General features: G+C 37.5%; 1 protein-coding gene across 1 annotated transcript in view; it reads right to left on the minus strand.

Moving 5' to 3' along the window:
* Nucleotides 1–26981, minus strand: part of PDLIM5 (PDZ and LIM domain 5) — a 130137-nt gene that overhangs the window by 63179 nt on the left and 39977 nt on the right.

Consider the following 26981-nt stretch of genomic DNA (forward strand, 5'->3'; position numbering starts at 1 on the left):
TTCAAGCTGGCAGTTCAGTATATGAGTTTGTGTAATATTTTTGGTAACATACAAACAAAACAAAGACATAAAAGCTCAGTATAAATGCTTATTATAAACAGTGCACACAAAAGACCTTGGCTAATGGTTGCTGGAGCGAGCTCCAGGCTTCCATCTCCTTACAAATTATTACAGACAGTGAAAATACAGTCAACAGCGGTCAGTTACTGACAGCCAGGATACTGAAAATGAAAGTGCACAATGTTTGTGCACACTTTGCAATCACAGATGTTTGCTCTTTCAAAAAAAAAAAAAAAAAAAAAAAAGATATATTTAGTCTGTGTAAACAGCTCATTTCGACCAGACAAACATGATCAAATTTGTTCTCCAAACATCCCACAAGCTGTTCCTCTCCGATGAATACTTTTGTGACATTTAATGCAATTCAAAACATTCCAACTTCCAGCACAGCCTTATTAGGGAAATGAATTAGTCTACTCCTGCTATAAGCAGCATGCCTAGCAAAAACTGTTCATTCTTTAAATTCTCCCTGTATTCATTTCCCCTTCCAAGTATTTCACCCACCAAAAAGCCACAAGCAACATAACTGAATCCTTCCATAATCACTAATATCTGGAAAACCCCAACTAAAGCTATGAGTCCAATTTGGTACGTCATCTCTAAAAATCGATCACCAACAAAACACTGTCATCTCACTGATTAGCGTTAGAGAATTAAATTCAAGGCAGAGCAGGATTCTTCAGAGGCCAAAGCCCCTGGCTGCTAAACTCATAAAGCTTTATCTAACCTAAAACCCAGAAGAAGAGTTTCAGATTTGTCTCTCCTGAACTCCATTAAGGTTCCACCACCACCAGTAAAGGCACTACATGGTAAACTACCAGGAGGCATCTGCATGCATCAACCCCTCTATAAACAAGGGGAACACAGAATACCTGCAATAAAATAGGTATTGTGTTTGTTTTGTTTTTGTATCTCTGTAACTTAAAGAATTGCTCAAACTCCAGTCTGAGATACAAGAGGAGAAGAATACAAAACTTTCATTCGTAAAATGAAGTCAAGGCTGGAAGACTTTCTACAGAACTGTATTTGTTGGTCTGAACTGAAACTTTCTAATAGGAGGAAAGAAGAATTGAAGAATTTTTTTTTCCTCTCATTTTGACAACTAACTCCTTCTTCAGGGTATAGTTTCTGGCAGCAGACACTACATCCCTGAAAAGCCAATGGTCAGATCTTCTTGCTGAAAACCTCATCTTTTAATGGTTTTACCACTGTAGCCTGCAGTTATGTTTTTTTCATTGTTGTTGTTGTTTTTGGTTTTGAATCATTTTATTTCTAGACAGCAACCAGCTGACAGGGCAGAAAGCTAAATGCATTTGCTTTTCATAAGATAGCCAACTCTCATGAAAATCTGTAACCCCAAGTACATCCCCACACAGAGAAAAGAAGAGGTAACCAAATTATCATTAAGCATGGAAACTTGAAAACTGGAAAGTGTTGCAGTCATTGAAAAAAAGATGATTTTGTTTTCCCTCCTTAGAAAAAAAGAAAAAAAAAAAAAAAAAAAAAAAACAGTGCAAAACTGTACTTTGGTCATGGTGCTTGGTAGCATACCAACAGGTTGCTATGATGGTTGTCAATCACAATTTCTCTCCTAAGCCATTACCTGTTCTATTTTAGTCCATTAGTCTTTATTTTGTTGAACATGCCAAATAATGACAAATGTGGAAGGAGGAAGACTGAATGCTCATTTGCTTTTTTAAAAGATAATGGTATTTCAGATGCCAGGTACATCAAGGAGTCTTAGTGCTAAATTCTTATTCTGCAAGCTAATTTGTATATTAAAAATGCATATTTCTCCTCTTGTCCTACAAAAACAGACTGCAAAGCTGTCAACTCAAATATTAAAATATTAAAATACAAACTCCAGTGTGAGACACAATTGTCTCAGCTTTAAGAAACAAAATATTGAAGAGAGTTTATGTTCATGCTCAGTTTAAATCTGAAATGGCAGAAAAGGAGCTCTTTAGTCAGGTGGGCAATATTTAAACAGCTTGTATCTTTAAACCCAATTTTGAATGAGTTGTTATTTAGACTTTCAGGTTTCACACTTCTTGCTGAGGTGTATTTAATGGAGTATGTTAAGAATACTGGTATTTATTTCTTTATATAATAGTATGTCAAGCTAATATTTGTCATCTCTGAAACAGTACTTTGTCATGTTTTGCCTAGGAATATGAGTTTATGAATCATCCAACACATTTTTCATTAAGTTTAAGGCTGAAAATTAATATAATGTAAGCATCAGCATTTTGCATTTGGTATATGCTATACATGTTCACATCCCCAGACCATGCACTCCTCAGCACTTTGGATTAAGATGAAGCATAAAGCCAGGTAAAAGAAAGAAAAATTATGTCCTTGCTTTGCTGCTCACTTAATAGTCAGCCAAATCAAATGTAGGTCCCTATCGAATTTAAATAAGGTTGGGGATTTCATTATTATGTGCTAAAATAAGCAGTTCTGACATTTTAGGAGAGGAAGAAACTGCCCTCTGCTTTGGTATTCCTGCCCACAAAGGATTAGTTGTTTTCAAGACCTCCCAAAGGCAACCACCGCTCATAGTCTCATTCCTGTGGTCTGTGGCAACCCTACTGAACGCATTTGTAAAGAGAGTTTAAGTGCAGTCAGATAATATTTTATTCTATTAAGGCAAAGCCAAAAACAAACTAAAAGTTAAGGGAAAAAAAATACTATGGAATACATCTCACCTTCTGACTGACAAAGATTTTCGAAACCATGCTTTTCACTCTTGTAATGGCACGAGGTTTAGAAACCTGCAGGTATCATGCATACAACCAGGACTGGACCAGCAGAGGTATGTCTGTCTGTACCTGCCCATGACTCCTTGGCAAGAGTCAAGACGGGAAAACCATCCCCTGTATTAAGCACGGTATTTGTGCTACAATCTTTCCAGCAGATCTGTATGCAACTCAGGGTGTCCAAGTCCTGTCATCTAGTTCAGGAGGCAGGGATCCTACCTTGTCACTGCTTTACAAGTGATGGGAAAAATAACATCTCATCTATAAGATTTGCCCATGCATTTCCTTCAGTGATGGTGGTCACTTCCATCAGTTCTAACTTGTTATAACTAATTTTTATTATTTCTTTGTTTAGCATTCCCAAAGCTGTTTTGCCAAGTAACAGTATATAATAGTTAAATGCAAATATCAAGACAGAACAAAAAGCCTTCAGCAACTATACCCCGGCTTTCAGTAGTGGAATTTATACATTTAATGTTCTTAAGAAGCATTTATGAGACACTAATTCTAACACAGCAAGCTACCTTTTAAAAATAACCAGCTTAAAGAAAAGCACAGGTCTAAACGACTCACAGACATAGTCATTCCTCTAAAACCTTCAAAAAAAAAAAAAAAAAAAAAAAAAGCTCAACTTCATGCTGACTTCAGTCTGGCATCAAATCTAGGTTATAATTTAGGATATTCTACACTACCAACTAAATTATTTTTTCCAGTGCCTACCACACTACGGTGACTAATGCTTAAATTACCTCCTTTGTCCAAAACACAGTCTAAATGAGCTTGAAAGTGCAGTCGCGTGTATTTTAACTGGAAATTCATGACAAAAAAAAGTTTTTAAATCCCAACATACCCTTATTAGGGATTTTTTTTTTCTTAGTAAGTGCATGATTGGGAATGAGCATTTATATCACATTTTCTCCCTCGGATGAAGAAACTGGAATGTTACAGAGCCATTAGACTTAAGTTTCACATCTTATGGGAGGTCAATGCATTTCTCCTCTACCAAGCAGCTCACCCATTCACAAGTAGAGTACACTGAGACTACACTGAGAAGTGTATCGCTTCTTCTGCCCTTCTACACACCACAGTTGGGGTGACAGGAGGTGGTGACTGCAGAGACAGCAAAGGTGAAGCACTGTTAATCACATTGCAGAATTGTTGCAGGATCAGTTTAATGAATATGCACTTCCAAGAAGTTCACTTCTCCACATTGCATCCACCTCTTGTCCCTGCTTTTGTTGGCCTTTATGACTTCCATGTATTGTTCATCCATTTACATATTTAAAGTCACTGGTTTAACAGCATGTTTTGTAGATCTAATATGTTGAGAAAAGTTTTTTATGTCTTGACACGATTAACACAGCTTTAGATGTTTAAAAACTTCTATTTGAAAGCAGCCGTATAAATATAAAAGAAAACCTCCAAGTATTGTATCTAGAATGCCTCAGGTCTAACCACACCTTTAAAGGAAAGTAAAGTCAAAGAGCAACTGCCAGAGTAAGATTTGGAGCTGGAAATCATTTTGTCTACTGCAAGAGCTAAGCAAGAATGATTGAAAAGCAGTAGTCATCTCAAAGAGCTAATTCCTGTAGTTAACAAACCAAGGGACCAACTATAATGGAAATGCTCATGCTGACTAAGTAAAGGTGTATAAAACACACTGCTGTAATTATTTTGTCATTTGCAGCAACTGTAAAAGAAGAGAAAAAATGAACAACCCCATCTGACTCAGGCCGATGCAGTTAAGTAAAGAGGTCTCCCTTCCCACAGCCTAGCTTTAGGAAAGTAGCTTTTACCCTTCTCTGCTCCAAATACTTCAGGGATACCATTCGCAGCATGTGCACAGCGTATGAGGCAATTAACAGTTTTTGTGAGCAACTGATCGCTGAAGCAAAGCTGATGCAAAAAAACTCTTGACAGTAACAAAACCCGCTGACATTTTTCACAATGCTGCAACCACTACTTCTGCTCTAAAGCAAGACAAAAATAAGCAAGCAACTACTCATAGGCACAGTAAGTGTTTTTATTACCTCATGGGGTTTTGTGGTTCGGTGCCACAGACATGACTTTCTACTGACAATACGCTGGAACTTTTCAAAGGCAACAAATTTTTTCAAAAACTTGTCAAGAACAAAACAAAACAAACAAAAACCCCAAACAGCTTTCTACAGAATTTGGCTGCACTAGAGAAAACATCTGCATTTAAAAAGTGGGATTTTTTTTCCTTGCAGGTGAATAACAGACTGAAAACAATCGAACTTAAAGTAAATATGGAGAAAGAAACCTTCCTAGTTTCTTTATGGCATGCAGTTATCATCACTGCAATCACTAGTCTTTCCATGGGGCACAGGCTGTTAATTATTTTTCTTTCCTTGAGAAGATAAGCACCTTACCACCTTTCTTCCCTGTTGATAGGTTATAGCTTGACTGCAGGTACCACTTACCTTTCTGTTAGATGGTGGAAGTGATGGATAGTAAAACTTTCAGCAGTTGCTCACAACTTGCATTTAGCTCTATTTCAGACCACTAGAAAAACATGTATGCCTGAAAACCTGCCAGTTTTTCCCAGCTTTACCACAAATCTTTCTTACTCTGTTACGCTTTTATGATACTACTATCGTTCAAGAACACATTTATTTCCAAACAGTCAATCTTTAATACATTCTCATTATGCTGTCTCCCAGAGTGAGGTAGAAAGAGCCCTACTGATGAGTCAGGACAGGATAATTTTGATTCCCAACAGCTGAGAGATGATCTTGCATGGCACAGGACTGTTTTTTTTTTTTAAATGGTGTCTCATTTTTTCCTGTGGGCAGATGCTTAGGAACAGTTTACCTAACAACACTGGTCACTTGACATATTTACCTTTTTTTTTTTTTTTTTTTTTTTTCCCTTCTTATCTTTACAAAGCACATTCACGTATTTCCAAATGTTACTATCTGGAATCGAGAAACCAAACATTTACCTGCTATATGTAAATTATTAGTGTTATTTAGCTATCTCTTTTAGCTAACTTCAACTATTTTCAGCATATGATGGGCACGGACCATTTTTAAACCCTGTAAGCTTCTTTTAATCCATTTAGAGACAACTGTCCTTTGACAGATCATCACATACATACCCTTTTATAATTAAAGAATGCCTGCAAGTTAGCATCATAAACCTTGCATGTGGAAGAGATGTGCTTTTCAGAGGAAACTAACAGGTGTTGGACATATACTGTAATTGAAAAACAAAGGTGTAAATAGAAACAAGTAACATTATTTGTGGCACCCAAACAATGAGATGAGTGTTTACCAAGGGAAAAATGATATGGATTACAGAGCAGACCAAGGTAGGTTAGATCTGGGGGTCAGGTGAGCTGCCTGTAAAATACCAGGCTTCGAGAAGCAAGGAACCCATCATAGAGGGAACAGAATGAAAATGATCTTTCTCCCACTCTTGATTTTGAAATAAAAGGAACAAGACTAAGTTGATTTTCAAAAGAGGAATTAAAATAAAGGGCATTAAGTATATCACACAAGCCAGAAAATATATCAAGTGCAAAATCCTAAATTTTCTGAGAAAAAGGGAACAAAATTTCACTCTCAGATATGTTCAGATACTCTTCAAATTCACAGGTGAGAAGAATTGCATTCTAAGAAATGTTTCCATTTTCCAAAATGTAAGCTTTTCCATTTCTCTAGCCTTGGCCAGGAGCACAGGAAGCACCACTGTTCACGCATGACTGCCAAATGATTGCCAAATCCCAAGGCTACTTCAGGTTCTGGGAAGGAAACCAACAGCGCTTTGAAATTTTTTGATCAGAAAACTTTTGGACCTGGGTCAAACAGCCATTATTCAAGCTTGCTGTCTTTCTGGCAGTCTCATTAAGCTATTGAATTCAATGGCCATTTGACTAACGCCAGTACTGGAGAACCAAATTAGCAGCAAGAAGGTTTTGCCTAACGTTTGCAGAAAATCATTTCCTCGACTTTCTGATGTCTTCCTATTAACACTTTTCTTCATGGAATTAATACAAGGGAGGGAAAACATCGCTCAATGTCCCAAAGCACTACAAGCAGTACAGTCATGCTAGCCTCAAGATGTTTTTAATCATGCTGTTTGGAAATCGGTCACGCAGGCAAAAGGAGACCTGTACCACTGCTTTCCTTAAGAAGTTAGTCAGTGCATGCAGAGCACATAAGACTTGTAAAATGAAACTTCTCAGGCAGAAGTACAGGTTTCCCTGGATATTTCCTGGTTTGGGACCTTGACATCTTTGTTCTTGGCCTTCTTTTTGTGACGTGACTTCTTGCAGTTGAACCAGAGGCCACAAAAAGGTTTTCTCCGATGAAAACTCCAGGGGAAAAAGCAGCACAGACAGTATGACTGGCTTCCACCATGGTGAAAGAATTTCTTCAGTTTCATGTTCTGGTCCTTAGAAACTCACTGGCACAAAATATGCCTCATAAACGGGCCAAAGAGCAACATTACCTGTTCCCACCACAAATTTTTATAGCTCCACAATGGCATGCTAGAAGAGGCTTGAGCATGCCAGCATTTTTGTTTCTGTTGTTAGTGGTTTGTTATGGCTTAATGATTAAGTCACTTCGTTTTTCTTATCTGTACCCATCCTACATTTAATGCGTTTAAACTAGAAGTAACACATACCAAGCAAATACTTCTGACTACATAAACAAATGTGAAACTAAACAATTAGTGTAATACTATAGGAAAGGAAGCACAAAGAAATGTGACCAATTTTTATGCAGGTAGTAACACATGTAAGAGCTGGCTCCTCAACCTCAGGTTCAGTCACTGGGACTTTGAGGTCTTTGAGCACGTTATAGCCTCATTCTATGTCAAAACCAGTCCAGTATCTGGATTAAGTTGCTGGTATGTACAATTTAAAGGGTCTTGTTTTTTAAGTGAATTGAAAATGGTAACTCTTCTACTACACATAGAGGCCAGGCTTGTTCTAACCCTGTAACCACCAGCAGCATAAAAACTGAGGAGCAATTCTTCCCAAAAAAAAGAACAAACCCATTCTTCCATATCATTACCTCTCTCAATCAGAGCCTAGATTACTGATTCTGTAGAAAAGGGCACACGTGTACACAGACAGCTTATCTTGCCACATCTGAGTGCCTTGCCCTTCAGTATTCTCACCTACTCCCATGTAAACTGGTTCAACATTTGCCCAGGCACTTTTGGCCCATTAGAGGAAGGAGCAACCAGGCACAGCCTACAAACAACATTAATCCAGCTGAAATTATGCACTGTGCATTTTGCAGATACAGTTAAAGCCTGGGAGGTTCCAGACACCAAAGCAGAGATACTGTTCATTTGCTGTACAAGAAGGGGTTTGGATTGTTTTCTCAATCTCTGCTAGTCTGCGTATACCCAACACTCCCTTGATAACATATAATCAAGGAATGATTTCTTCAAACAATTGCATCCCTAATGATTCTCTCTATTCTTAAGAAAAGCATATCGATACACCCAGGAGTGATCTTTGGACCAGACAAGTAGATGTATTCTTGGGCGTGGAGGAGTCTTAACAGCTGCATTGTTCTAATGCAGCTGTTCACAATTACTGGCATGTGCTGCGAGGCCAGTCTGATTACAGCTTGTTTCATCTATATATAAATGCATTATTTTGCTCCTCAAAAGTTTGGCATTCAGATGGTGACTGCAAGGCTTCAAAACTGAAGTCTATCTGTGATGTCCCAGCTGGCTATTTTAAAGTGTGCCAACAGAATTAAAATGTCACTAAAGATCATGCCACTCTCTGAGGTATCTGTGTTATTTTAAGACTTGGAGATAAACTGTGGCCAACACCACATTGTTTCCCTAAGTCTTTCACTCAATAGCTATGGACATAGCTTAAAATAAATGAGTGAGGTCAACGACACCACAATTTGCATGCTAATTAATGAGCCTCTGAGATTCCAGAAATGTAATGGATGGGTTGCACAGGTCAAAGCAAGAATGGAAAGAAAAATTTAACATGAGATTGTGAATGGCAAAATGCCCTGGAGACCAGTTAAACAGAAAATCCTATACCCATTTTCAAAAGCATTAGAAAGTAAATCTGCTGAGGGGCTAAGGAAATGTTTAAATTCTTTACCTAAAGTATGGGAGTTCAGGAAGTATTGGACCACTGACTGCAGAAAACCTTTCTTACAAGTAATTGCATGCTAATTTGATAACAAATGGATCAAATGTAGTATATGAATTCTCCTTTACTAAAAGACGGAGTTGTGGTGAGCCATGGTGTGGAGTGCTACTCCTTGGTCCAATCCTGAAAGCACTTTTCAGAGGAAAAAAGTCCCAGACCTCAGCTGCTCCCTACAATGCTTTCTAGGCATGCATTTGACTTGGAGCTAGGACATGAATAACATGAAACATTGGTCTCAGTACAGTAAATTACACTTCTTGGGCGATCTCTTTTGACAAATATGAAAAGTTCAACTGTCCAAATATATTTTCTTAATGCATTTATGTTAAGCAGATCAGGAACCAGTATTGTTTTTCTTGGTCAACTGCTACCTCCAAGAGGAAATGTCCACAAACATGGAGAAAATACTTTAATGATTTGTGCAAGGCTTAAGATTTCTGCAATCTCATGCAAAAATGGAAAGTGACTCTTCACAGACTTGTGTAGCTAAACAAAGCTTGGGATAGATAGCAATGTATGGAAGCCAGAAAATAAATGCTTTCTTCTGGTCACCAAAAAGGGTCCAAACATGATATCCCATGGTCCTCACTCCAGCTGTGTCCAGTTGTGGTGGCCACATGCACAATACCTGACTTTTGTGACAGCTCTCACCGAGGTTGGTCCTTGCCTACCCATGACCTTTCTACAAAGCTTGGCCAGCCCCAGAGCTGCAGAGAGTTTGAAATGACTGCAACCATTTCAGGTCCCCAATCCCATAATGAAACATTTCGCCATCCACCATCTCAGAAATACAAGCTTCTTTTGGACCCTGCAGACATATCTGCCCTTCCTCCCCCCGCCTTCTTTTTTCCTTTTGCATCCCTGTCTGACCATTAACAAGCCACAGTAACCCATATCAGGGGATAGTATTGGACCATAAATGGCATATACTGTTATCTTCATTCCCACATTTTTCCCTAAATGGGTAGCAGCAAAGTCTGACAGATCCTTCTCAGGAAAAGCAATTAAAAATAAAATAAAATAAAATAAAATAAAAATAAAAATAAAAATAAAAATAAAATAAAATAAAATAAAATAAAATAAAAAACACACAACAACAGTCAATGTAGGCAGGCAGGCAGATGCATAAAAAAGGAAAAAAAAAAAAAAAAGCCAAATAAGTCAAAAGGTAACAACAATTTGGTGACTCATGATGAGAGAAGTCTATCTTGGTATTTAAAACACAAAAGCAAACAGCAGGAACTTGGTGCATCACAAGAAGGATTAGATGAATTCTTTGCATTTTTTAAGAACTAAATCATTTGGGTGAATTATACAATGAATAGGGTAGGGAAGAGTAAATATCTAATGTCTGCAATTGCTGCAGCTCACCCCCTTACTTCCTTTTGGCCTCACCCACAGTGTGCAGCTATTCATGGTATCTCATCCTAACAAGGAGACATTCTCTCGTGCTAAAGTATTGTGGGGAAAAAAAAAAAAAAAGGAAAAAGAAAATGAAAAAAACACATCTCAGCCAAGAAAAATATCCATGATCAAAATTGAAGGCATAGCTTTAAAATAAAAATAGTCCCTGAAATAGTCTTCTGCCAAAGACTTACAAAAATCTACAACCTTCTCCACCTTTAAAAAAAAAAAAAAAAAATTAAAAAAAAATAAAAAAAGAGGGAAACAAATGGAACAGCTTCACAGTGTCCTTTATTCAGATCTTGAGCAAAGATGGGTGGTGTCTGCTAAATATGGCAGAAACAGTTCAGGTCCAGCCCTGCAAGGTATTATCTTACTCCAGGAAGGATGCTAAGTGCCTCAGGCTGCATTATCTAAAGATAATAACACCAAATAACACCAGATGAAATCCCTCTCATTAAACAAATAACTTTCTCCTATCTCAGGAGAAATTCTGACCTTATTTTACTTCAAAGTGTTTTTGTTATTCCTTATATGAAAATAAACAAACACCTCTAAAGTAGGAATCCATCCTCCATGCCAAAATAAACCTACCAGATTAGTACCACCTTACAAGTACATTAAATGTATTTCTCCTTTTTTTTTTTTAAATAATCAACGATAATATTGATTTGATATAGTATTAATTTTAGCATTGACATTCTACTTTCCTCACCTCTGTGTATAAGACAATCTGCAGAGTGGTTTTTTGTCTGTTTTGTTGTCATTTGGTTTTGTTTGTTTGTTTTAGTATTTGTTGTAGTATTGTTGTTTTTAAACTATCTGCAACAACTACTTTGTCTGTCATTAAAATATTTGGCAAATGTAAGCAAGGAGCACTTGTTTAAAAACACAGCAAAGTGACCTACAGATTTTATTCCTTAGTTTGAAATATTAAGTCTGAAATTTACCTGGATCCTAAAAAAGTTCCCAACTAACCAAAAAAACTCTGTCAGCTTTTCAGAAAGGTGGCTAGGAAATGCAGGAAACAATCTTCAGTTATGTGAGACATCTAAATCTCTTCTCTCCAACATTTCCTGCCAAAAACACTTCCTAATATGGTAACCGAGAACTGATAAAGATTTTTTTTTCTGATTTTTTTTAAACCACTGTGTTGTTTACTTGAGTTGTGCTGAAACCTGATATTGTCCCATCTCCTTTTGTTCCCCATTTTTTGAGGGGGAACTTCAATCTGCCCTTACCCAACTTGCTCGAAATCACACTAGAAGCTCACTGCTCCAAAATAGCCCCCTACAACCACTTCAAAAAGTCTAATTGGTATAAAAATCCTACAAAAAATACTTTATAATTATGTTATTCACGTTGCTTCTTTTTAGGCAGCTCCAAGAGATGGTTTAAAAATTTGAAAAAAAAAAAAAAAAAAAATTGTCCCAGCATTCACTTAATTATCACCTGAATGTGGCGGTGGTTTATGAGTTAACAAGACTTGGTGGATAATGACTGACTTGAGCTCCTACCTTCCTTCCAAAACTTGGAAAGGAGATAACTGGCAACACTTCTGGCCAAGGGACTCCAAGATCACTATCAATAGCAGGCAGAGTTATGAATTTCAGTACTTGAGAAGCCTTGAATGGAAAATATTACACATTTTTGTTTTCACAAAAACTGTTATATATTATGCTTAGCACAGTATGTGTATTTTAGTGACTCCATGTGTCAAAGAAACTTATAGTCTGCTCTGGCGGAGTGGCTTTGTATGTAAAGGAAAAATAATCTGTTAGTAATTGAGAAGCATTAGTTAGCTCTGAAGTCACTGTGCTCATTAAAATTTTGGCTAAAATCTATAATGCATTTTAGGAATGTAGTACACATTCCGTTTTTTTTGCACAGATACTTAGGAGTTCTAGGGGATGCTATACAGTCAATAGACTCGCTAGCCTTGTTTTAGTTGTTTTCATACCAAAAGCAAGTGATAAATGTCCCCTCTGCTTTTTCCAAAATTCTTTCTTTTCTGTTGAAACATACTGCTTAGTAAAGCAGCAGTCATAGCTTGAACATAGCAAACAGATTAGCAACAAAGCAAGCCTTTCAAAACAACTGCCTCTCAGATATCCCATTTAATTACCCCCTGAAAACTTAATTATCCAAAAGCAACATCAAACGTCAGCTTAGAAAGCATCTCACCTGCTGACAGATTCTCTATAAATTCTGTGTGTCTGTTTCAAGACAATGGCTTCCAGACTCTTAAATTTCACTAGTTTTTATTTTGGAAGATTTCTGCTCAGGCACTGTGTAAAACTAACTTCTCAAATCTTCATTAAAAAAAAAAAAAATCTTTTCAGTGGTATTTTAATATCATGTTAACAAGAATTAGGAAAGTTAGGACACCAAAGCTTGCCAAAACTGTGGGAGAAAAATTCTCAGCTGACATAAGCTTAGAATTTCTAAGGCATTCAGGGGAATACTGAAGACCCAAAAATGTGAAAGCATATAAATCTGTTGTGAATTTAAATGTGACAGAGATTGAAATCATTTGCAAATTGCATTTAACGATAGATTATACTCAGTTTACGCAAGAATACTGTAAAAAAAAAAAAACAAAAAAAAAAAAACAAAACTAAGACCTAAACTTTCTCCAACAATTTACAAAGTATGCACCAAACACTTTGTTCACATCAAGCTCAGTTAAACTAAGCTGAGAAAATAGATGTAAATAAGAATATGAACCACTTACTTAGTTTATAAGAGAAATAGATATCATTAACTTAAAAAAAAAAAAAAAAAAAAAAAAAAAAAAAAAGTTCTGGTTCACAGGGACACAACTCCACCATAGCCAGGCAAGTGCTTTTTTGAATGTCTAAGACAAGTGAGTAAATTAGTCCCAATTTTTCAGCAGGACAATTACTACCTGAAGTGTTGCTGAAATATTTGCAAGTTGTTTGTTTGTTTGCTTTCTCCTCCATGTCATTTTTTGCTACCATTTTTGTTTTTAAACTTTCATGGATCAGATTCGAGCTCAAGTCTTTGCCATCTTATATTTTTGCAGAGGCAGCATCAGATGCTCCCCTTGGACTGATTAGTTGCCTTGGGCCTGAGGGAGGACAAATATCTGACAATTCCAGCAGCGGCCAGCAGTGTCAGGTCGTGTGCAGGACAGAGGAGGGTTGTAGAGCAAACACAAAGCAAATACAGCAGGTTAAAAGGACAGTTCAAAACCTTTATAAAGATTAGGTAGCATCTTCTCAAGACACCTTATTCATCACAAGAAGGAAGGGAATTTTTGTGCTCCAAGCACTTTTTGAAAAGAGGCTCAAACACTGAAGAGCTCAACCAAAAAAGAGCAAGAGATCAGAAGGAAAGCACGGCCTGTGAGGCTCTGCCCCAGCTAGGTTCCAAAGCCCTGTCAAAACCAGAAGTTGCTGCATCTCCATGAATGAAATAATGTGCACATGAGCTATTGCAAAGACAACATGCTTTTTTTTTTTTTTTTCTGGGGGGAATAAGCATTCAGCAGCAACTGAACTGAAGGGTGAGGGTTAGAATCCTCGGCACTTCCTAGCACAGGTCTTGAGTGACAAAGTTGACAAAGACTCAGAGCAGCTGGAGACCTTGCCAAAAGCAGAAAAGGTGTACAGAAGTGGATAAAGATTTACATTTTCATCCTGGCAAGCTCACCATGTGTTAAGTGAAAGAAGAGATACATTGTGCTCAAAGCTAGAGGAAAAAACAATTAAAGGAGAAAAAAAAATAATCAATGTGAGAACATAGTTTCCTTTTGCACGCAGCACAATCACCTTGATGCTGTCAGCCTGCCTGGGATGAGTTACATTGGCAGATACAAGAGCCAACACCCATAAGACCCCAATTTAATTGTTAGTTACAAATGTTTATGATAATCAAACCCACATCTCTTGTGTAAGCACCCAGGTTTTCACCATGCAGAGGTTACAAAGCCCTCCTTCTCAGTGGGGTTTACTTCTCATCACCCCCCCTTCTCAGCTGAATCATCAGATACCAGCCAGAACGGGTCTGGATACCAGACGAACAGGTTCACTGATCCAGCACACTCCTCTTTCAGACAAAGCCCTCCCTGCCATTTTTCAGTTCTATGATTGTTCAGGCTTACCATTCAGACCAGAACATGTCCACTGAAACACATCCTATTCAGTGTCAGGCCAAAACACGTCCTATTGGAAAATGTTAGGCAGTGGTGGGACGTAAAACCAACATGTGCACAGCTTTCTTATTCAAGTTACAAGCAAAGCTCAATTTTACTTCTAACACTGAAGTAACAGCAGCATTAAGAAATGCAAATCAAAGGGCTATTTTACAGGGCAATGAAACTTTGCAGACTATTTTGCACCAGAGCTTCCAAGAGCACAGTTTTCTTTGTGTATTTTCTCATAGGAAAAACCTCTTTGGGAAGTGGAACCTGTGTGCCCTCTAAAATCCACATATTATTTAGCAGTTCAAAGCAGAATAATGTTATCGCTAAAAGGTTGGAACAAATTTAATCATCAGTATTTGCCTAGTAGGATCTTGGCAACAAGAAAACATCTGGAGGGAGAACACAGATACTTTAGTCCACAAGGAATTAAACTGTACGGTGCTGGTCATCATGATAATTTATGTAATACCTTCCACTGAAGTTCTCAGAACCTCAACAGTTATCAAGAAAATTCAGATTTTACTCTGCAAACAGTAGATAAAGATTATCTGCAGAAGAAAAAGAGGAACCTTCTAATTTTAGAAAATAAAACACTGAAGCCAAACCAAGCCTTCAGCAAATCCAAAAGTGGTACTAGAAAGCATGCATTTAAAACTATGTTTAATCACTAAATCCACTCTGACAAATAAAAACAACATCTGAAATACCAAGATTACTTACGGAAAATGTATTTTGCAAATAATCCATTTTAAATAAAGTTGTAATTAGATATAAATTTGTAATTAGTTGTCTCACACAGCAGATAATATTACTAAAGAAACAAAGGTTCTGCTAAATTGTGCTGCAGTGTTTATGAAGCTTTATTGGCCATCACTGTGAAAACTGTGGAAGTCCGTTACAAAATTAGGAAATGAAAGCCAGAATTGTGTTAACGGTCTCCTGAACAGTAATACTTGATGACTATCACTTCAAATAAAACAAAATATAACAAAATCATAAAAATAGTACTTTTCTGATGGCTTGCTGTAACTCATCAAAGAAAAAAAAAAAAAAAAAAAAAAACACATCATATTCAGGATTATTTATACATGGGAGGAAAAGTTACCATCCTGAAATACAGCTGTGAACCTTTTCTAGAGATGAACTAAAAAGTAGGACCAAACTAGGACGCTACATTAAGAACAAATACCATCACATATTAACAGTCAACATTGGAAGATAGGAAGAATTCAATGTTTTAGGTTCTGCATTTTTCTGAAAAATATATCCAGCTCCTCACTTCCACCTGAAGCCCCCCAGGGAAGCATGTTCCTTTCACTCTTCTATGCTGTGCAAGGAGAGGTGACAACAAAAACTAAAAATCACCCAGAGCAAATGTCTACAGCCACTGCAAATCTTGAAAATTTGGGAAATGATGACTAGGAAAGGCTAAGCTGGTATTGCATTGTCAGCTGAGGGCACATGCTTCACCCTTATGCAGGAAGTTGCCACATCTACCTATTAAATAAAAGCTTTATAGCATATCGCACAGTTATCAACAGTCAGCAAAACGAACTCTTGTAGTAAGAGATTTATTAGAGATCCAAAATGAAGATTAGCTTAGTTTTATTCCTGTTTTCCTACACATATGTAATGCTTGGAAACTCATTCAATCTACCAATTAGAAGAGTTGTTGCTATTAAAAACTGCTTGGAAAGTGAGGTTGATCGACTTAACAGGCAAGCAAAACTGTATCGAGGAGTTTGCAGTCTGAAGATTACCATTAGGCAATGGTCAGGCTCTTTGTAATGCTAGTTACCACATCAATCAGCCTAGATCTTGTGTATTAAATTTCAGCTTGCAAACATTAGTTTACTGCTTACAGCACAAAATAGAAATTTAACCATGCAGAGTACATTAGACACTTCCCTGCTGTCCACAAGGATAAGCCCTCAAGTCTGCTTCTTCACTTTCTGGAAGAATGCACGTGCTGACATCGAATGAGATGCTCTAACTTCCATGTATTTCCAAGTAATTACACAGCTTCAGATAAAATATATTTGAATAAAGTATCTTCATTCCTGTCTTCACAGACAGAAATCAATTGTCGTATCTCAGCTGGAGTACAGCTAATAGTTTTAGTTTTAAAGTAGAGTTTAGTTTTAAAATAGAGAGAAAATAGACTTTTATATTAATACTTTTGGCTTGATGTTTTGATGTACAGGAACTTTTTAATGTTTTGCTTGTGTAAAACTGCTTTTAAAACTTGCATAATCCTTTTCACCGTATTATTTTTATTTTAACAGTTGAGTCTTTGTTTTAAAAAGTCTCGTATCATTGTACATCAGAGTAATTTAATCCCGAAACATTTAGTGGAACTATTTCAGACGGCAATTATTACCCTATTCATCTTAAACATAGGAATTAAAGAATACAGTTTATATAATAACAAGTGGTAAACATTTATTCTATTCTCTAACATATTGGAGAGATTATGCATGATTTCTGATCTTACAGTAAGGTAGGGTCAGCAAAATCACATCACTTAAAAAAAAAAATAAAAATCTTACTTCCCTGTCTGAAAACAACTTTTTTTTTTTTTTTTTTTTTTTAATGAAAACAGCAAATTAAATAAAGGATACATTTTAGCACTAGATTTAACCATATTTGTCAGATTGGTTGTACTATGCGACGACCTGTACAAAGCAAAGGTATAGACATTTCTCACTAGTTAAAGCACAAAGCAAAAATACTGGTTAAGGCCCTTTAGTTATAACTTGATCCCTTGCAGACACAGAACCCACCACTTTCTCCCTTTGTTTTCAGCAAAGGATTCTCAGATTACACAAGACTTGCAAAATTTCCAACATGGCTGCTCATAAACCTCTGTGGATCATAAAATCTGAGCTATCCCCCCAAGGGTTTTGCAACCGGCTAGTGCTTATTCCATTAAGGACTCAGAATATGAGGACAGGTATCCTGAATTGTATTTATGGGCTCTCAGTTTGTGAGAGTTCATGACGACCTCCTTCTTTTCCTGTCAATGAGGGTGGGATTTTGAAATCACCTCCTAATCTCATTGAACTGTGGTTCAGCCCACAGCAGTACATAGATATAAAACATAAAGCACAAAGGTAAATTTGCTTAAATTGTTACAATTTAAAGGTGACCTTTTCATTTCCCTGGGGCCAAACAAACCAGGAGAAGAAGGGGAAAAAAAAGACATTGAAGACATTGCATACTTCCTCTTCATTCTTCACTGAAATAAATATTTAATTCCAGGGCTTTACTTCATTTTCTTTGACTCTTTTTTTGTTTTGGTTTGGTTTTTGTTTTTGTTTTTTTCTTTTTTTCTTTTTTCTTTTTTCTTTTTTTTAAGTGCTCTGTATAACCAGGCTTTTCCTGCATTTGTATTAATGGTATGGTAGGGGGGAAATATATATATACTTTTTTTTTTTTTTTTTTTTACTATAATTTTGGTTACTTACATAAATTTATACAGAAAAAAAAAAAAAAAAGTCTTTAAACTTAAAGTTGAAGGCAACATTTTGATGCTCAGTAAATAATGATTTGCCCATGGTAACTGGCATTCTCCACTATAAATTTACTATGTACACTATGTATTTATGCTCCTGTGTTACTGAAATACCTTTACAAATTCTTATTCATTGCAGCCCTACCGATCTCCGACAAGGCTCTAAGGTACCCACCATGTGGAATGCTACTATCACTTAGCTAGCCCTCACTCCCACCCATTTTTCTGGCAGATGTGTAAGGACCACCCCCCCCAAAAAACAGAAACCACTGAACTCCATTTTTACCCTGCAATATTCCATTTCCATCCCAGCAACTTTCCTTTGATCTTCAAGGCAACTCTTTAGTTTGTTAGGTTCATTTAGTTGCAGAATGTTTTGTGGTTCATCTAATTGCTAGCTGACGTGCAGCAAAATGCTGCGCACAACAAAAGGTTTTGAATTCCAGCTGGAAGCAAGAGATGAACCCTTCCATTTATTTAGTTTGTGGGCAGACTTTCCAAAGGCATGGCTTAGCCAGCAAAACCTGTTCAGCTGCCGAACAAGGAGCAAAAACTTTCTACCTTGGCTCCAATAAACAAGAAGTGCAAACATTTACAGACCAAGACACCTCTGCATGCAAAGAAGAAACCAGAGTCTCCATTAGCTTTGAATTCTTCCCACAGTCTTCTGCCCAACACTGCTTAATTTCGAAACCAGATGAAAACATAAGGCCCTAGGGTGACTGGGTTGCTTGCACTGCAACATACTGCATAAAAGGCCACACGCAAAACCCTTTCAGCTTCAGAAAAGCTCCTGTTAAGATGTAAACATATGAGCCTTCAAGCTTTCAGGTCAGCTATCACCCTGCACCTCAGCCACACAGCAATAGTTGCAGCCTCAGATGTGGTGAGGGAAGGCAACAGTCCTTGCTTTGAGAGGAGAAGGAAGTCTTCAACAAAACATGACCAGCAGAGCTGAGGGAGGTGTGAAAACCACCAGGCTCCAGACCAGCAGTGCCTCACATCCAAGCCTTGATGTTGGTGTTTACAAAGCTGACAAGAACTTTAGGAGCCTGCACAGAGCTCATAGTATTTACTTCAAAGAAACAGGCTCAAAAACATATTCTGCAAATTTCTAAGTTAAAAGTGGCTTTCTAACCAGCACCTGGTGGCTGTACCTTGCACAGCAGTGTTTCTCCTGCAACCCCCCTGCAGAGCAGTATCACCTAGAGCACATTGCACAGGATGACATCCAGGTGAGTTTTGAATATCACCAGAGGAGGAGACTCCGCAGCCTCTCCAGACAACTTGTTCCAGTGCTCTATCACCCTCACAGTAAAGCAGTGCCCTCTTAAATTTACATGGAACTTCCTGTGCTTCAGTTTGTGCCTGTTGTCTCTGGTTCTGTCACAAGACACTACTGAAAAGAGCCTGGCTCCATCCTTTTGATACCCTCCCTTCAGATACTTATACACATTGATAATATCCCCTCTCAGTCTTCTCTTCTCCAAGCTATACAGGCCCAGCCCTCTTAGCCTCTCCTCGTATGACAGGTGCTCCCGTCTGCTATCTTAGTAACCCTCCACTTGTACCTTTCCAAGAGACTCACATCCCTCTTGTACTGGGCAGCCCAGAACTAGACATGGTACTCCAGGTGAGGCCTCACCAGGGCTGAGGAGATGGACGGGGTTACCTCTCTCAGCCTGCTGGCAACACTCGTCTTAATGCAGCTCAGTATACCACAGGGGCCCATTGCTGGCTCATGGACAGTCAGAGTCAAGAAGTGTTTTCAGATTTCTGAAATCAGATGAGTTCTGTGCTGCTGGAATAGAGAATCTGGAAACCAGGAGATGGGCTACATAACAGTCACCAGACGGTTTTACTCAATATGCTCAGAGGGATGTTTTATTTTGCTTTGCCTTATTGCTTTTCCTGCCTGGTCATGCAGGCTCTCTCCCGCAGCCATAAGTGATGTTTTTGTTTTTAATGGAGGCTCTTCTATTACCAAGTTTTCCTATTTCTAAATACCTGGCTTTGTAACCTGAACACTTTTTTGCATGGAAAGGTGCTTCCAATTCCATCAAAACAATAAGATGAAACAAAACCAAAAAGACTCAGGAATTTTAATATGCTGAGCAAGACAGATCCCTACCTGCATCGTTAAGCCAGTTAATTCATTCCACAAACCACAACTGTTCTGAGCTTACAGACTACTGAAAGCTTATATAACTGCTCTTATTTTCTTCTTTGAAATAAGAAATACTTCAGCTGAGAGCTTGACATCTTTCTGTTGACAGCTCCAGATGTGGATGGCAGCCCGCTCACACCCTTCTCTCTGTTACCCATCTGGCTTCCTCCCATCCCAGTCCTCTCATACTTTTCCAATCTGCTTCACCTCTTTCCCTCTCTGGATGCCCTTCACTTCTCCCCCTGACTTTCCAAACATGTCTCATGCCCCTCTTTACAGTCACACCAACACCTTTTTTCTTGGCACAGGCTGCTGCATGTCCACCCTCACAGCCACGCATGCCTCAGGCTTTGCAAGCCCAATGTCCTCAACCCAGTCTGGCCTAGAAGAGCCACCATTTTTAAGTAACAAAGCTTTACCAAACACATCTATACCAATTTCCCAAGATGTACAGCCTGGACTGGCTTTTCAGACAGATATCTTTAATACACCAAGTCTTTAAGACTTCAAGTTCCTCATCATTTAGTAAATGGGATTTACTTTCTAGTAAAACTTCTAGAAAAGTCTCTGGTCAATACCAAATTTCAACAGGAATGCTTGAAGTTTCACAACATTATAAGCAGCTCTTCTGAGCAAGCTACCTGAACAACCATTGTCTCCAAGCCTAGCGACATATAAGAATAATAAGAGCAAACGTCTGTCTGGGAACCACTATTTTTCAGCCAGTTTATTTTCAGGCATAATTATTCAAAACTAATATTACTGATTGAGGGCAACAATCTAGGATTGAGGAATAAGTTCCCAAAGTTTTTGACTTGCAGCTAAACAACAAATGTATAGTTATTTCCATACTCATACCCATATGACCTCTATCAAGTTTATTTTTTTCCCATGTCTCAGCTCATTTTCAGAAGGGATATTGGTGCTTATTTCCTTAATTAGCCAACACTCAGTTTAGACATCCTTGAAACAGGAGTAATGCAAGAACTATTACAGAAAGAATTCCAGCAAAAACATATTGTCAAATTTAGAAGAAGAAAAAAAAAAAAGACTCACGTCGTGATCTTTTAAACAAATTTAGTGCATATATTCAACTAGCACAGGAAATACAATCTTATTTTATATGCTAAAAAAGCAAATAACTGAAGAAAAAAAAACTAAAATGAAAATGCCTATGTAAGGGAAACAATGATGACTAGTAAACCAAAGTGGGAGAAAAATAAGACTTCCTAATGCATTCTTACCATAGCTTTCTTATAAGTTTATCCTTATATGGTTTATGGAAACAAAATATCCACCCCAAGCAACCCATGACTCATAAACCTTAAGTACAAGTCTTAACCATCACCTAAAGTGAAACTTATGTTGTTAGTAATTTGAAATCCTTCCTATACTTCTATTATTCTAGTGATTCTTTTTTAATTTACTTCATTGTTTAATTATGATTTTATTTTTATTATAAGAACCTCTCCTGACATTTTATTTAGTTGTTATACTGTTTTCTCACCTTTCCATGGAGACTATTTAAACTTTTAACCTTTAGGACTTCTGATTCCTGTAACAACAACTAATCCTGGCTCTTTTGATCAGTGGTACCGTTTCCTGCACTGCTGATATTTATTTTTGTGAGACAAAACAGTTTACAGCCAGGCTACATTAGCGGAATATTTTGACACCTAAGGAACAAAGCACTGAAAAGGTTCTTAAAACTTTGTCTATATCAAATTGTCTCACTTCCCTATTTTCAAAATGGAAATGAGACTGTACATTTTGTCCATATAATTTGTCAGAATACAAATTACTCACAGCAAAAAGCTCTTCTTCCTGTACATTTCCCTAGCGTATCAGGACTCTTGAAAAAATAAATGGTAATATCATTTCATTGTTTTTTATTAAAAGCAAGACTGGGAACAATAAAAATAGTGAGTAAAAAACATACGGAGCTAGTCTTACTGCAGACAACCCTTTCTGAAATGGATAAGTTGAAAAACGAACTTACAAAACAGAAATCAAATTATCCATAACAGTTTTTCCTTATTACCCCACCATAAACCATGAGAATTTCAGATGTTCTTAAGCTGGAAGTCTAGACTTTGTATTTCCTGAAAGAAAACCTGAAAAGATGAGGGAGAATACTGTGATAAAGATTTCATACTCAGGAGAGAAGGTAAAATAAACGTCACTGTTTTAAATACGTGGGCTTAGCAATTTGTAGAACCCAGCTTTAAGGCTCATCTGAACTTTGGCTCTGAATTTGTCCTGCCAACATGGACATCACAATTGCCCAGCAGGCTCTAGCCTCATAAGAGACTCTTGGACAAAACCAAGACAAAAACACATAGGCATTGATTGCATTGCAACACCCATGTTCATTTGCAATCCGTGAAGTCAACTGTTGCAGAGGCAGAAGAAGCGTTTAAGTAACTGTTCACGGCTGAGATACAGCACCCAAAAAAGACTTCTGAAGCACTGCAATATAGTGAGAGAATGTTAAATAACCTCAAGAACCCCCCACTCCTTTCACTTCTCAAGCCAAATGATCCCAGTGCCTTATGTCCTAAAGGGCTAATTTCTTAGTGAGAGATGAATTAGAGAATTTTATGAATTAGAGAAGTTCCATATTATAAAAACAAAACAATCAAACAAAGAAAAAAACATACCACCACTTTTCCAGGTTTTCTCTATTGTTTGTTTGTTTGTTTTTTCTTAATCCCTGCGGTGCTGATTGCCACTGTTTCCAGAATTTTCATGGGTCTCATGCTCCCATGGAAGAGTAGAAATACACAATAATTATCATTCTCAATTCCAAAGAATCATTAAGGCAGAAGTCTGGAGAAACAATCCTTCAAAACAATATTTTAAATAGGTGATGGCTCTTAGTCCTTGATAAATACTGAAGATGAATATATAACCAAATGAATATATAACCAAAAAGCATTTGTTTTCCATCTGTCCTCATGGGATTGACAAAAGGGCTTCGACAGAAAAATAAAATATTGGGGTGCAAAAAGCAAGATCTGACAGAGATCCATACCACAAAGAAAAAATCCGTATCTATGAAATGCACCTAAAGTCTAAAAGGAAAAAAAAAAAAAAAAAAAAAAAAAAAAAAAGGAAAAGCTAAAATCACCTGTTATAAAAGGGAAAAGAAAATAAGAAAATACACCCCCTTGTTTTTAAGCCATATCTAGTAAGAAAAATGAACAAATAACATCTCCAAAATATATTTAAAAATTTTTGAACTACAATGATAACCTTCATACTAACCAGGAAGAGTTATGTCCAGAACTAATTGATTTTAAAGACAACTACCTGAATATAGTTCCCACCACGTGGAAATATTAGGCACCTAGTGCTATACACAGCTGTCAACTACAATTTTGTTTGTATTTAAGCAATCTCCAAGAAAAGTGGGCTTTCAATTATGACAGCTCTAATTCCAGTTCTTTCCAGTGGCAAAGACAGAATATTTTTATAAAATAGTATGTGATATTGCCTTACACATGAAGAAAGGAAGCTTTTATTCTCCCTTCAAATATTACGTTAACATTCATTTACAAGTTACAAAACATCTAAATTGGTCTTTCACAAGAGGTACATGAACATCTGCCTCCATAAACACACTCCTTTCAAGCTGTAACCAAAGCTTCTGAAGACATTGCTTTAAATACGCCTGCCGGGCTAAGTACTTCTTGCACCTTAATTTCTTTCTCTTCATTTTACTTATTTTTTTATTTATTTTCACTTTGCAAAAGGAACAGGTGAAGTCAAGTGAAAACCTGATCAGCAGTACAAAGTTGTAACAAATTAAAATATCTATAATATGGAAATTGGTCATAAGGACTTGTTTCTGTTGTTTTGGGCACATATATTCATGAATTAGTATATATACTATGTATATATACATATAGTATATATATATATACATATATAATATATATAGTAGTATATATGTGTATATATGTAACTATATACATAGATATAAAAGCTGTAATTATATAAAATAATTTTTATTTTCAACTAACAATTGCTCTGATGATTTTAATTATTCTCTCCCAAGCAAGCTGCACAACCAGTTCCATGGTGAGGCAGGTCATGTACCCAGCAATTTTTCCTCATGTCACAATTATTTTCATATCACGCTAAAGTCTGTATGACCACATTCACTTCCACATGCTCAAGATTACACGAAACTCTGTCAAATTATAACCAATCACGGGTAAAGCAGCATCCATAGATGAGTATACAGTACTTCTTACCATTTATCTTGAACAAAGGTTATTGTTACCACCAGAAATGTACCAAATGGAAACACATTTTGGTTCTTATGACTGCCTTCACCAGAGTTCTTTTATGTCTTTCATAAAACAGTGCATGGACATGCTCACGCTACAAAAGCCATTAGCTCAAGCCATAACAACCTTCCAGTTTTCTTGGTCCCTAACGTAACGCACTGACCAACTGACCACTGTTTTTGTTTAAAACAGCAGAAAATTAGGAACACTGTCTAGAAATTTTTACATGTTTTTAGGACTAAGCTCAGCATTCTTATATCATAGCTGAAGCAATCAGTAGCCTATGTAGAAGTATACAAAAGCTCAAGTGTTTAAAAGAAAAAAAAAATATGTAAAAAAAAGATTTTCTATTTCCATTTATGGCACCAACACTGTTTTCACATTGACAGTATCTTCTCTTTAATCTTTCATGGGAGCAATAATGGCTCAAAATACTTTATTTGGTTTTGTTTTGTTTTGAGAGAAGAGACAGCAACAGAAGAATACTATTATGGAAATCTCTCAATATTAAAATGTCTTATCTCGCCACCCTGTTTATACCCTCAAGTCATTCTTCCCATGGGCAACCAGTATCTGCAGATAGCGTGAGCCAACCCAGCTTCCCAAAGCACTCTCTTCCAGCCTAAAAAAAATAAATAATCCATCAAAGCAAATCTTTCACAGGCAGGGGAGCCAGGGGTGCACTGCCCATGGCTTTGGTTTCATGGGATCCAGGCAGAATTAGAATCAGCTGAGCCCATGGGAGCACAGCACAGCTGCGAGACAGGACATCTGTCCCACCCCCAGATGCTGGGAGCTGAGGCTATTTCTTTGATCTTTGCTAGTCTGAACCCAACTTAGCCTTCAGCCGTCAGGTAGCAGACGCTGGTGAGTCACTTCCTAGGCAGGGTAGGAAGGGTGAGAACAGGAGGGGACTGGGCTAAACTCATGATTAATTCAATTTTCAAACCACAGAGCAGTCATCTCTGCACCCAATCAGACAAGTTACTGCCTGAATGGGACACACCTGCTATTCCTTTCTGATATCTGATATTAGCCCTGCCCATCAGTTTACAATGGTGGGAGAAAGTGGGTCAAACCCCTACACTGATGGTTACCTGCAGGGGTGACTCAGTAGGATCCTGGAGAGTGCATTTCCAAATGACCTGCTTGCCTTGTTGAGAACCCGAAAAGCAAATGACACACTCAACATGATGCATGATTCTTCTGATGAGCTGGTATAATACCTTTGTTTCATCAAGAATCTCTTAATGCCAACTTTACAAGTTTCACTGGAGAAGATGCCCCAGGCATGAGCCACGCCACAAGACATTCCTTTCTTCAGAGGCTGAGCAAAAGGAATCCCCTATTAAGGGCAGCTAGGACCAAAGTACAGAAGGACAACAGACAAAACAAGAAACAACAAGCAAGGCTGAAACTGTACCCTCTCAGAAAGGAAAGTGCTCAAACAACTACCTAAATACACGACATGTAGAGCTGGGAACAACCACCACCACCCTGGAGAACTAGACATTAATCAGACCTACAGCCATGTCATCTCTTATTTTTGCACTCTGAGAGGGGCATTCCTTTCAATAAAGGCAGTGTAATATGTCAGAAAAGGTAATAACTGGTGAAATTATACTGTTATGGGACTTAACACTCACTGAAGAACTTTGCACTGCTGAAGGAAGGCACAAGCAGGGTACAACGGCTGTTATTTTCTTTGATAACAAGAAAAGATGGTTCACATTATGTGATGGCTTCAGGGGCCGTTTTTTATGCAAGATGCTCACTCACATCATTAAATAAAAATAGCAGTCTACTAATAAAAGCCAATATTTAGCCCCGGGAGACTTTTGAGAGTCTGAAGGAATTTCTTGTGCTGCTGCTCTTCCTGCTTCAGTTCTACTAACCAGCACATGAGCATCCAACTCCCTTCTTCCAACCTCACCCAAAATATAGTCCCAAGGTAACAGCGGTATGCTGAAATTCAAGAAACAGTGCATTTCGGAATGGGGAGGTTGGCCCAAGCTCTAACTTCTATAGTATAAACTGCAATTAGCAAAAGGAGGCTGCAACTTTGAGTAACCTCAGCAGCATTTTGAGAAACATTTCGCTCCAACACTGAGCTGCAGTATTTTCATCCATGTAACTCAAGAAATGACTTTTTTAAAAAATACATCATTCTGTAGTAGGGGGATTCAACTGGAGGTAATATATTGGGAAGTAATGCTTAAATAAATAGACCTATAAAGAAGCCAACTATTTACTAAGATAACAGAATTTCTGGAACTGGTCAGTGTTGTACCTCACTTTTGTCTTGAAAAAAATTGAACACACGTCCTCTCAATCAAAATCCAATGCACAGTTCAGTTTTGTGGAGCATTGAGTATTATATCTTGCTTCACTTTGACTGCTTTTCATGCTTTGCCATTTTGTTACCATTTACATGCAACATCAACTCATTAA

Source organism: Aythya marila (assembly GCF_965140915.1).
Source record: "Aythya marila genome assembly, chromosome: 4".
NCBI classification, from domain to species: Eukaryota; Metazoa; Chordata; class Aves; order Anseriformes; family Anatidae; genus Aythya; species Aythya marila.